The 13,487-nt window shown below is 48.1% G+C and overlaps 1 long non-coding RNA gene across 1 annotated transcript; it reads left to right on the top strand.

Moving 5' to 3' along the window:
• The first annotated feature begins 10,096 nt into the window (after positions 1 to 10,096).
• Positions 10,097 to 13,067, top strand: LOC127297553 (uncharacterized). The gene is made up of 3 exons (XR_007849235.2): positions 10,097 to 10,409; positions 10,501 to 10,912; positions 11,403 to 13,067. It is a non-coding gene; the product is annotated as an uncharacterized lncRNA (long non-coding RNA).
• The last annotated feature ends 420 nt before the right edge of the window (positions 13,068 to 13,487 follow it).

Raw genomic sequence — 13,487 nt, 5'->3', positions numbered from 1 at the left:
TGTAAAGCCGCTGGATTTTTTTATGAATGGGAGATATCGAAGAATCGACTTTGTGGTGCTTGACTGCCTCACCTGACCATCCTTTCCCGTTACCTCTTCATACCTAGACTGCTTACAGATGGGACAGTACTTGTCCTCCGCAAACTGTCTCCAAAATAGAACGCAGCCTTTCGGACAACAGTCTATCTTTCACTCATTGGAGTAGTGACCCACAATTCCACATTCGTAACAAGTTATGGTTGACTTGTCCTTGGGGGTGACGGGGATGGCATTGCTTCCAGTCCTTGGGCCAGTATTGAGGTTGTTGTTGTTACCATTGTTGTTGGTGTAGTTTGGGCGATACGTCTGAGCAGGTGACTTGTTGTTTCTTGGGGTAAGTCCTCCAGATGAATTGTTGCGGTACTTCTGTGTATGGTGGGGTCCATTCTGGTTTATCATGCGGCGCTTGCGGTTCTCGTTAGCTTGGTGCAGCTTTCCTTCCATCTGGATGGTAGATTCCACAAGGGCTTCCAAGTCAGCGAACGGAATGTTCACTAACACAGTTTGCATTTCATCATGCAGTCCGTTCAGAAATCTCTCCTTTCTCTTCTCATTGGTGTCGGTCTCATCCGGGGCGTACCTTGACAGAGTAAGAAACCTGTCGCGGTATTCCACCACGGACATCCTTCCTTGTTTGAGTTCCCGAAACTCGTCTCTCATCTTCTTGATCAGTCCTTGGGGCACATGGTACTTGCTGAACTTGAGTTTGAAGTCTTCCCAGGTCATCATTTGTCCCGCATTCATTGCACGGGCACTGGTCCACCAGGCTTTGGCAGGTCCTGATAGGTAATGGGTGGCGAACAGTACTTTTTCCGCGGCTTCTACTCCTGCAACTTCTAGGTTGTTCTCCATTGTCTGGAGCCAGTCATCAGCATCTAGGGGCTCTTCTGTCTTGCTGAATATGGGAGGATTAGTGTTCTAGAAATTTTTCATTTTGGATCCAGGATGATCATGGTTTCCATGGCCTTGGTTGTTCTGAGCCAGTTGTTGCAGTGCAGCAAGGTTGGCTTGTCTTTCAGCTCTTTCTACTTCTCGGTCTGCCATCATCATCTGCAGCATCTGCATCATTGCATCTTGGTTGGTGCTGCGGGTTGGTGGGGCCATCTGAATATTGAGGTAGATGATAAGATAAGAGGGAAATTTCTATGGTTTGTTTGGTTTAAAGTTCAAAAAGTTCAAAACTTGAGAACTTGAGTAGTGTTGAGGGGGTAAAAACCAACAACACTTTTTCATTCATACCAAACATCACACATTACAAAACTAACACACCGTTGGTTTTAAGAACCATTCATTCGTTCTACGATACAAGGGGATCCCGATACAAACTCACACCTACTCAAGTGCTCTAGTGATACTACTCTTCATGGTGGGTTCTTCATCTTCAGGGGTAATGTGCTTGGCGAAATACGCGGGTGTTGTCCAACTCCTTGCGGGTCTTGTACAGCATGAAGTCCAGGTATGCGACATAGTGGTTCATCTCCGGGTGTGGTGGCATGGTTATTGGCCTTCCCATGGGATCATGTCTTGGGTAGTAGATGAAGCGAGTGTTTTTGAGCTTGTTCACATTCTGTCCACACAGACGGGCAATTGCTTCCTGCATAGCTCTGACTATTCCTTCCTTCCAAGTGTTTCCCGTTACAGAAAACCAGATGGTTTCCCATATTGGGGCTCCAAGCTTGCCTCTCAGATCTGCAGTAACTTCCCACCGAGGTTGTCTTCCTGACTGATTATTGAGTGGTATCCCGAAGAACTCGGGATACGGGCGTCCTAAATATTCAACTAGTTGCTTCAAATCCTTCTCGAACATTAGGTTTCTTCCGTGGCCCAGCTGATAGGACTCACAGTTGTACTCCACCTGTGAACCATTTTAGGATGAGTAAGTTAGAGAGGTGAGCAAGTGTGTCAAAATTTTATGTAGAATTACACAGAAAAGTAGAGCATGGATTTCTCTTTTTGAAAAGATCTCAAGGATAAGAGTGAGAATAAGTTTTCATAAATATTCACTTCCTTTGTTTTGAAACTAAGTTTTTCAGACGTCCATTCTAACTAGGGTATCCTAAGGTCAAACAATGGCTCTGATACCAACTTGTCAACACCCGGATTTTTAAGTCCAGATGCCTATTATGCCATACATCGCAATCCCAGGAATATTGTTTTTGCGAGACATAATAGATTGATATCATAGAACATCATTCATTACAAACCATAATAGTCTTACATCAAAGGATCACATGACCCAGTCTTAATACAACATAGTGGATCTAGAGATCCTATTACAAAACACATAGCGGAAGCGAAGTAGCGGTTGTGGTCCATCTGTTCCACAGGCAACTGTTGACGTCAGGAGTAGTCCTAGTTGTCGTAGACGTCCTGCTGTCCATCATCTTGGTACTGGGGCTCATCTTCATAGTCTGGCCATTTGAATAGCCAGGGACAAAGCCATGAGTACTTTAAAGTACTCGCAAACTAATACTAGTGTAAGTACTATCAACTATGGTAAGGGGGTGCTAAGCTCTAGTTTCATTTGCATAAAGCCAGTTTTATTTCATAAGCACTTAGTAATAAAAGACTCTTCATTTGCCTAACTTAACTCAAGTGGGAACATTAGTGTCATTCCCACAACTCTGTTGTGATTCAAGTCAAATTCACCTTTCAAGTTTCAAGTCACCAGTCACATGTCATATTTTTGAAAATGGTCTGATGACGGAACAGTATGGCCTTTCCAACCGTCCATAACCGTGGACACGGCTATTCGAATAGTTTTACACTCTGCAGAGGTCGCACACTTTTGCCACAACATTTGCAATAATCCGTCAGGGTTAACTGGCCCTGATTTATCACACTCCGTGTGCGGACTACCAACCATAACCTTTCACTTACATACCCTAGTATAGGCACCTCTCCCCATGAGCTTGGCCTCCCAGTGAAGACAAACCGTCAGCCTGGGAACTGCACAGGGCTTGGGCCGGACATTCACCTCATTTCACGTCATTTCACATCATTTCATATTTCTTTGTGGAGGCAGCTCTCGGCATAACCCCGATGACGCTTGTTTAGAGGGAACCCATACTAAAGCACATAAATTTCTAGTTAAGCCTTTACCCATAATCAGGTATTGTGGGGGTACTCAAGAATTGGAATGGTATCGCATCCGAACCCAACCATCAGTTTTTGTAAAGTTCACCATGTCATTCACAAGTCACATTCACCTTCAAAATCTTTCAATAGAATGACTCATCATTCCAAGGTTTTCACAAGTTCCCATCTAGAGTAAACAATTTTAGTTTAGCACTAGCAACTAGTCATGAGGGGTGCTAGCTAATTTGTAGCTCTCTAGGCTAAGTTTGATGCTCTTGTACTACTCCATACTTAGACCAAAGTTAACTATAAAAGTAAGCTTTAATAAACAAAGTAAAAGCTTGTAAGGATAAAACTTGGGAATTGGATCATGAAGCAATAAGTAATAGGTGAGTGTGCCTTGCTCTGGTAGAGCTTTGCACTTTGCCAGAAGATTAGCTTGCCTTGGGTGGTGTACTGATCAAAGTGGTCTTCCTCTTCCTGGCAGTAGACCTCCTCCTCCTGGTACTCCTCGGTACTAGCGTCTGAAAACGGATACGAGGTAACAATCACCAATCAAAGCGTAAGAGCTAGACTAATCACACATAAGGTTCACACAAGCTACTCTATCATCACAATACAAGTAACATGTTGGTTGGATTTGTTTCTTATTTTAAGAAAAATAATTTCCTCTCATTACAATATTGATTAGGGTTTGTCTTTAAGTCTTTGAGGAAATAATTTCCTCTCATTGAATCTTGTTAAGATTTAAGTTCCTCAAGCAAGTAATGGATGAATCCATGTTGACCAAGGTCAACCATTCCTCATTATCATTTGGGGAAAATGATTTAAATGAGGTAAAGTACCTCATGCAATTTAACACTACCTTTATCACTATTTAATATCATCAAGTAATTCAATATGAGAGTTGGTAGACCATGGTCACTACCTCATGTTGAGTTACTTGAGACAAGATTTAAATGAGAGCAACCTCTCATAAGATTTAATAAACCATTTTTGATAATTCAAATGAACTAGAAATAGCCATAGAGCCATTTTCTATTCTAGCCCATGATCATACAAAGTAACTATGGCATTTTCTTACATAATAAATTAGACAACATAAAATGTGATTTATGAGAGTTGGAATCAACTCAAAATCATTTATGGTTGATTTTATAAATTTATTTGAATTCTGAGAACTCTCTGTGTTGTTATTTTTACTATTCAAATTCTACAATAGATATTGATTTGAATCCAGTGTGGTTGGATAGAGCTTTTCATAAGATTTCCAAAGATATAAATTTCATCAAATTTGGCCGAGTAGATTTGGAGATATTTCATTTTTAGCAAGGCATCAGTAAGCAAAAACTGAAAAGATTTAATACGAATTTGAATTCAAAAATGCTGGCGGGAAGCGAATTGGGCTGGCCCAGCTGTGGCCTGGGCCGTGCGTGCATGGCGCATGCACGTCGCCAGCGCGCGGGAAGCACAGACCGTTGGATCGAGATCCAACGAATCTGGTTCATCGTGCAGCTCGCGAATCAGTGGACTTGCGGGGACGATTTCTCTCACCTCAGAGCTCGGATGAAGGTGAGGTTTGGCTCGTTGGACGGGGATTTTCAAGGGCTTCAAGGTGGTATAGGGCTCGGTCGCTGTGGTGATGAGAAAAAAAGGCGAAGTTTGGTGATGCCGCCGGGTGCACGCCGGCGAGCTTCTTGCGCCGGGGAGCTGCGAGGAGGGAAGAAGAGAGGCTCTAGGAGGGAGAGAAGGAGGCTGCTAGGTGGTGTGGTGTTGTCCAAGGGCAGGGGCGGGGTTTATATAGGGTCCAGGGAGAGAGAACGCGAGGTGGTGGTCATGGCGGCGACGTCACGATGCACGTCGTGTGCAGGGCTCTCCGGCGTGGCTTTGGCGTCAGAGAGTGAGCTCATGGTTAGGTGATGATGTGTGCACAGTGGTGGATTCGCTGGCGTCGTGTGCAGGGCGCACGGGGATGATGCCGACGTCGGCGTCCTTGTGGGCGTCGCGTCGTGTCGCCGTCCTGGCGCGCGTGCGGGTCAACGATCGTGTCTGGCAGGTGTTCTGGAGGGAGGAGGTACTGGTGGCGCAGGGAGACGGGCTGGTTTGCAGTGTGCACGCGGGGAGAGGGTGGTGTAACGGCCCCGGGTAGGACCCCCTATAGATTTTGTCTGTTCTTTTCTTTTGTGCATCATCATGTCATCATGCATCATATCATCCATGTTTTTAGCTAAATAAAATTATTTTATAAACCCTAATTACTTTATTCTACCCTCTCATATGGTTTATTTAATAAACCCTTCTATGTCTTTTCTTTTTATATCAAACCCTCAAAACAAAACAAAATAAATTTTTTCCAATTCGAAAATCATCCTTGTCTGTTCTATTTCAATTTTTTTTTTTACAAATCAGTTTTATAAAACAAGAGAAAAGGAAAATAGAAAAAGGAAACAGAAAATAAAACCTAACCTAACCTGGGCCCCCTCTCTCCCTCTGGCCCACCCCTCTCCTCTCTTTTTCCCCAGCCAGCCCGCAGTTTCCCCTCTCCCCCTCTCTTCTTTTCTTCCCCGGCGGCCCAGCCCACTCTCTTTTCCCTCTCCTCCCCTGTCGTTTTCTTCCCCAGAGAGAACACGATGGGCGCGTGAGTCCTTCCCCATCTCCACTGGACCACCGCGCGGAGCTCCCCCTCCCCGCGTGACCCCTCTCTCCTCGCGCTGCTTTCCCCTGGACCACGCCAACCCTCGTCCTTATCCCCTCTCCCCTGCTCCCTTTTTCTCTTCCTCTCCAAGGCAGAAACGGAGGAGAAAATCCCCACCAAGCGCCATGGACGCCGCCACGGGTCCTTGACCGTGTCGTCGACCTCGTCCACCTTAAGCCACGCCGCCACCACCGCTCGAAGCGCCACGCCGTCGCGCATCTTCTGGTGCAAGCAATTGAGCCCGGAGGCCTCAACCGCGTCGACTTCGCCCTCGGCATCCGCGACCACCGGCGGGAAGTTTCGACGATTCCGGCCGTCGTAGCTCTCCTCCGTCGCCGGCGACCCCTCCTCGAGTTCTCTGGTATCTCGGCGCATCCCCTGGACACCCTCTTCGCCCCTTTCCATCGTGTTTCGCCTCTGTACCATGTTGACGCCGGCCGTCTCCTCCGCAGATGTTCATCGCCGATGACGCTCCGGCGCTCCCCTAACGACGGCACCGCTGCCTCCTGGTTCGCGCCAACGAGACGACGCCGATGCGCCCCTCGCTCTTCCTGGGACGCCTCCTAGCGCGGCGAAGCTTCGCGCCAGCCGCGGTCACCGCCTCCTCCTCGCCGCGCGGCATCCCTTCGTGCGCGTAAGGTTGGCCACGCCGGCGCCACGTCGGCTCCCCTGGCCCCACCTGTCTGCGAGTCCGGCTAGGTCCCCCTCGGTGAGTATTAGCCGCGAGATCCGCATCCTTTTGGTTTTTGCAAAAGGCCCCCGCCATCTTCTATCAACCAACCCGGGGCCCCTCCCGCCGAGTCAGCCGCCGCTCAGCCCCTGGGCCGCGCTGCTGATCGTGGCTTGCTTCCCTTCGGTGAGAAATGCCTCTGATCTTTTTCTTTTATCCAGAAATTCCAGAAAATGTGCATTTCTTGCTAAAATCATATCTTTTAATCTGTAACTCAAATGAAAAATTGTTATATATCAATTTTTATCGGAAAAATGAGAGGAACATGAATATGCCATCCATTCATCTGTTTGCATCTCGCATCATGTCGCTCGTTGAAAAGTCGTGCATCTCACCTCACATAATATGCGGAGTATTTCGGATTTCCAGCTAGGGTTTTCCCCGCTCCGTTTAATTTGGAAGTAGCTCACCCCTGCCATGTTTGCTATGCTATCCAACCCTTAACTTTGCTGGTACAAAATGCAACTTCAACCTAACTAATTGTCCGGGGATCCGACTCCGCTTAAATGGATAAGTTGCATCGCATCATATCTGCCATGTCATGCATACCTGCATTTGATCATGCTGGATCTTCTTTATCCGTAGTTGTAAGATTTGCATACGTTGTGTGTTCCAGCATTTGCTTCTTCCCGGATAGGATCACGAAGTGGTGCGGCGAGATACGACGAGTTCTCCGGATGTTCCTCGGCAAGCTCTAACAGGCAAGCATTTCCTATACTCCTGTCTCTGCAGGAGTCGCTCACCTATTTTATTTTGCCTTCTCTCTTATGCTAGCCTTGAGTTGCGTTCTTGTCACGTGCCCTTTCCACTTGTTACCTCAAGCAGCCCATATTGCCACCACCACCTCCTACAGCTATTGTTTGGTTATCGGGTCTGCCTTGCGAGTCGTAGTGCATGCTAGTGCTGTTTATATCCTGTTACCGTTATCGTTATCTTATCGGGTTATCTGTTGGGGAATCATGACACATGGGTTATGAATATGTTGCTGGAGATAATCACACTTACTTTATTGTTAACAACTAAAAATTGTAAGCAGAGGCATCTGTGAGCCCCTTTGCGAAAGCATCGGAACTTTGACTCGCTAATGTCCCCTAGGACCCGAGTTCCTGTTATCTGTTCCGAGATTGAGCGCTCTACCCATGCGTGGGGACGTTTATTGGGACCCCCCCCTCACCTTTTACCTTTTCTCAAGTCAGTTGAAAAGGGGGCCACAACCTTGGTTTTATTTGCCTATGCCATGTATGCCATGCTTTACTTACTGTTGCCTTCGGGTGTTTACTTCCTGTTGCCTTCGGGTGTTTATATTCTGTACTGTACCCCGCGGGACGTTTAGCGAAAGCGTGTGGTTCGCACGCCTAGCCGCCATCGCAAACCCTGAGTCCGCTTCGGAGTACGGCCGGACTTCGTTACGGGTAGCTTAGTCGGGTGGCCCCCCTAGACTTTCTTGTTGAACTGGGAACGGTCTTGTTGTGAGACTCCACACTTGCTACGCGGGTTCGAGCATGCGTATGGTTACATTTGGGCAACCCCTGCAGGGTGTACATCTTATCGATAAGCCGTGTCCGCGGTTATGGACGACTTGGAATTGTATAGCTCGATCATAGAACAACTTACACCTTTATGTTGATGCTAATAATCTGCTAATAACTTGCATAGTAACTTAGCAATACTACAACGGTTACTTAATAAAACTTGTCAACCGTGTGAGTGCCTTTGTAAGTACTTCCTTGCGAGGGGGGAACACATCGGTCGGGTTATGTTTGCAGAGTATAGAACTGTTAGTTGTGCGCTCTCTCACCTTCTCTGATAGACGAATGTTGTAGAGTGTCTCTATAGGTTTTTAGTGCTGCGCGCTGCCGCTTAACCCCACCATAATGCCTATGACGTTCCTCTTGCATCCACTAAGTCCCCTGCGTGCCTCAAGTACAAAGGTCGACTGGTTGACGAATGCTTATACGTCTTGAAGTCTTGTTAAGTACGAACCCGTACTTATTGCTGCTTCTTTGGGACATAACCGGGCAGGTATGAAGTCATGTTCGACGAAGACGACGTTAGCAAGGTTACCCTTCCAGCTTGGCCTGGGCAGGGATATGGACGCCACTGGTTAACTTCAGGACTCTTAGTCCAATTTGTATCTTGTCCGTACTCGGACGCATTCGATCTTCTGTATGATTTGGATCTTTGTATTGTATATTTGTATCTTGACTCGTTGGAGTCGTTGTTGTAATATATGTTTCTTGTGGGCTCTATTGTAATCCTGTTGTAATGTTACCGCTCGTGTTAATTCCTCTGGCATCACGTGTGTGATTCGTCGCGCACGTCGTGTCGGAGGGCGTCTCTGGATCGATATCGTGCGGATTTCGGCGGGATCGCTGGAATCCTCATGGTACCGGTTCCGGGGGCGTCACAAGTTGGTATCAGAGCCAGGTTGACGGTATCCCACTAGTCCAGCCTGTAGGTTAACCTTGCCAACGGACGTTGTGTCTAGTGTCAAAACTATTTTCTAAATTCGTTGGATAGTTCTGATTAGCTCTGATTTTTCTCCTTATCTATATTCTTTCTCCTCTTACCTTTGCGAGTTTTGAGTCTTCTCTCTTATCCGAGTTTCTCTGAGTCTCAGGTTTTGATGCGGGTTGGACGATCTTTGCCCCTTACCTAATAGGTCCGATCTTTGGAGGATCTCGACGGAAGTGCATCATCACCGACGGGACAACGACTTCTTGTTAGTGGTGTCGACCAGCATGGAGCAAGAACTCTTGTTAGTGGTGTCGAGAATATCAACACTTCGCCACAAGAAGGCCCCACGTCCAGGTTGGGTGAAGATCAACGATGCGCCAGAAGATCCGGTAGTTCACCTCTCTCCCCTTAGGTTGACGTGGGATCTCGGGACGCGATCCCTTGTTAGTGGTGTCGATTGTAACGGCCCCGGGTAGGACCCCCTATAGATTTTGTCTGTTCTTTTCTTTTGTGCATCATCATGTCATCATGCATCATATCATCCATGTTTTTAGCTAAATAAAATTATTTTATAAACCCTAATTACTTTATTCTACCCTCTCATATGGTTTATTTAATAAACCCTTCTATGTCTTTTCTTTTTATATCAAACCCTCAAAACAAAACAAAATAAATTTTTTCCAATTCGAAAATCATCCTTGTCTGTTCTATTTCAAATTTTTTTTTTTTACAAATCAGTTTTATAAAACAAGAGAAAAGGAAAATAGAAAAAGGAAACAGAAAATAAAACCTAACCTAACCTGGGCCCCCTCTCTCCCTCTGGCCCACCCCTCTCCTCTCTTTTTCCCCAGCCAGCCCGCAGTTTCCCCTCTCCCCCTCTCTTCTTTTCTTCCCCGGCGGCCCAGCCCACTCTCTTTTCTCTCTCGGCCCGTACCCCTTCAACCCCTATCCTCCCCTGTCGTTTTCTTCCCCAGAGAGAACACGATGGGCGCGTGAGTCCTTCCCCATCTCCACTGGACCACCGCGTGGAGCTCCCCCTCCCCGCGTGACCCCTCTCTCCTCGCGCTGCTTTCCCCTGGACCACGCCAACCCTCATCCTTATCCCCTCTCCCCTGCTCCCTTTTTCTCTTCCTCTCCAAGGCAGAAACGGAGGAGAAAATCCCCACCAAGCGCCATGGACGCCGCCACGGGTCCTTGACCGTGTCGTCGACCTCGTCCACCTTAAGCCACGCCGCCACCACCGCTCGAAGCGCCACGCCGTCGCGCATCTTCTGGTGCAAGCAATTGAGCCCGGAGGCCTCAACCGCGTCGACTTCGCCCTCGGCATCCGCGACCACCGGCGGGAAGTTTCGATGATTCCGGCCGTCGTAGCTCTCCTCCGTCGCCGGCGACCCCTCCTCGAGTTCTCTGGTATCTCGGCGCATCCCCTGGACACCCTCTTCGCCCCTTTCCATCGTGTTTCGCCTCTGTACCATGTTGACGCCGGCCGTCTCCTCCGCAGATGTTCATCGCCGATGACGCTCCGGCGCTCCCCTGACGACGGCGCCGCTGCTTCCTGGTTCGCGCCAACGAGACGACGCCGATGCGCCCCTAGCTCTTCCTGGGACGCCTCCTAGCGCCGGCGAGCTTCTGCGCCAGGCCGCGGTCACCGCCTCCTCCTCGCCGCGCGCGGCATCCCTTCGTGCGCAGAAGGTTGGCCACGCTGGCGCCACGTCGGCTCCCCTGGCCCCACCTGTCTGCGAGTCCGGCTAGGTCCCCCTCGGTGAGTATTAGCCGCCAGATCCAGATCCTTTTGGTTTTTGCAAAAGGCCCCCTGCCATCTTCTATCAACCAACCCGGGGCCCCTCCCGCCGAGTCAGCCGCCCAGTCAGCCCTGGGCCCGCGCGTCAGTGACTGTGGCTTGCTTCCCTTCGGTGAGAAATGCCTCTGATCTTTTTCTTTTATCCAGAAATTCCAGAAAATGTGCATTTCTTGCTAAAATCATATCTTTTAATCTGTAACTCAAATGAAAAATTGTTATATATCAATTTTTATCAGAAAAATGAGAGGAACATGAATATGCCATCCATTCATCTGTTTGCATCTCGCATCATGTCGCTCGTTGAAAAGTCGTGCATCTCACCTCACATAATATGCGGAGTATTTCGGATTTCCAGCTAGGGTTTTCCCCGCTCCGTTTAATTTGGAAGTAGCTCACCCCTGCCATGTTTGCTATGCTATCCAACCCTTAACTTTGCTGGTACAAAATGCAACTTCAACCTAACTAATTGTCCGGGGATCCGACTCCGCTTAAATGGATAAGTTGCATCGCATCATATCTGCCATGTCATGCATACCTGCATTTGATCATGCTGGATCTTCTTTATCCGTAGTTGTAAGATTTGCATACGTTGTGTGTTCCAGCTTTTGCTTCTTCCCGGATAGGATCACGAAGTGGTGCGGCGAGATACGACGAGTTCTCCGGATGTTCCTCGGCAAGCTCTAACAGGCAAGCATTTCCTATACTCCTGTCTCTGCAGGAGTCGCTCACCTATTTTATTTTGCCTTCTCTCTTATGCTAGCCTTGAGTTGCGTTCTTGTCACGTGCCCTTTCCACTTGTTACCTCAAGCAGCCCATATTGCCACCACCACCTCCTACAGCTATTGTTTGGTTATCGGGTCTGCCTTGCGAGTCGTAGTGCATGCTAGTGTTGTTTATATCCTGTTACCGTTATCGTTATCTTATCGGGTTATCTGTTGGGGAATCATGACACATGGGTTATGAATATGTTGCTGGAGATAATCACACTTACTTTATTGTTAACAACTAAAAATTGTAAGCAGAGGCATCTGTGAGCCCCTTTGCGAAAGCATCGGAACTTTGACTCGCTAATGTCCCCTAGGACCCGAGTTCCTGTTATCTGTTCCGAGATTGAGCGCTCTACCCATGCGTGGGGACGTTTATTGGGACCCCCCCTCACCTTTTACCTTTTCTCAAGTCAGTTGAAAAGGGGGCCACAACCTTGGTTTTATTTGCCTATGCCATGTATGCCATGCTTTACTTACTGTTGCCTTCGGGTGTTTACTTCCTGTTGCCTTCGGGTGTTTATATTCGCATCGTACCCCGCGGGACGTTTAGCGAAAGCGTGTGGTTCGCACGCCTAGCCGCCGTCGCAAACCCTGAGTCCGCTTCGGAGTACGGCCGGACTTCGTTACGGGTAGCTTAGTCGGGTGGCCCCCCTAGACTTTCTTGTTGAACTGGGAACGGTCTTGTTGTGAGACTCCGCACTTGCTACGCGGGTTCGAGCATGCGTATGGTTACATTTGGGCAACCCCTGCAGGGTGTACATCTTATCGATAAGCCGTGTCCGCGGTTATGGAAGACTTGGAATTGTATAGCTCGATCATAGAACCACTTAAACTTTATGTTGATGCTAATAATCTGCTAATAACTTGCATAGTAACTTAGCAATACTACAACGGTTACTTAATAAAACTTGTCAACCGTGTGAGTGCCTTTGTAAGTACTTCCTTGCGAGGGGGGAACACATCGGTCGGGTTATGTTTGCAGAGTATAGAACTGTTAGTTGTGCGCTCTCTCACCTTCTCTGATAGACGAATATTGTAGAGTGTCTCTATAGGTTTTTAGTGCTGCGCGCTGCCGCTTAACCCCACCATAATGCCTATGACGTTCCTCTTGCGTCCACTAAGTCCCCTGCGTGCCTCAAGTACAAAGGTCGACTGGTTGACGAATGCTTATACGTCTTGAAGTCTTGTTAAGTACGAACCCGTACTTATTGCTGCTTCTTTGGGACATAACCGGGCAGGTATGAAGTCATGTTCGACGAAGACGACGTTAGCAAGGTTACCCTTCCGGCTTGGCCTGGGCAGGGATATGGACGCCACTGGTTAACTTCAGGACTCTTAGTCCAATTTGTATCTTGTCCGTACTCGGACGCATTCGATCTTCTGTATGATTTGGATCTTTGTATTGTATATTTGTATCTTGACTCGTTGGAGTCGTTGTTGTAATATATGTTTCTTGTGGGCTCTATTGTAATCCTGTTGTAATGTTACCGCTCGTGTTAATTCCTCTGGCATCACGTGTGTGATTCGTCGCGCACGTCGTGTCGGAGGGCGTCTCTGGATCGATATCGTGCGGATTTCGGCGGGATCGCTGGAATCCTCATGGTACCGGTTCCGGGGGCGTCACAGGTGGTGTCCACGGTGGTGAGCGGGTGACGTTGGCATGGGTTGTTTTGGGTCAGGTCTTGCTCTCCTCCACCAAGGGTCATGTCTGGCAGGTGTGGAGGGTCAGTGCTAAGTGAAATGACATGGTGAGAGAAAGGGAAAAGACCAGGGGCAGGTGGGTGCATGGTGGTGACCAAGTGGGTGGCATGGTGATGGCATTGGATGTGCAAGGCTTCTCCTGAGGTCAGCTTAGGCATGGTGGTGCTCAGTGATGTGAGGTGAGTCCAAATGACAAGGTGATAGGGACCAGAGAGGGCA

Source organism: Lolium perenne, chromosome 4, assembly GCF_019359855.2.
Source record: "Lolium perenne isolate Kyuss_39 chromosome 4, Kyuss_2.0, whole genome shotgun sequence".
Classification (NCBI taxonomy): Eukaryota; Viridiplantae; Streptophyta; class Magnoliopsida; order Poales; family Poaceae; genus Lolium; species Lolium perenne.
This window is presented reverse-complemented; position numbering and strand designations above follow the sequence as displayed.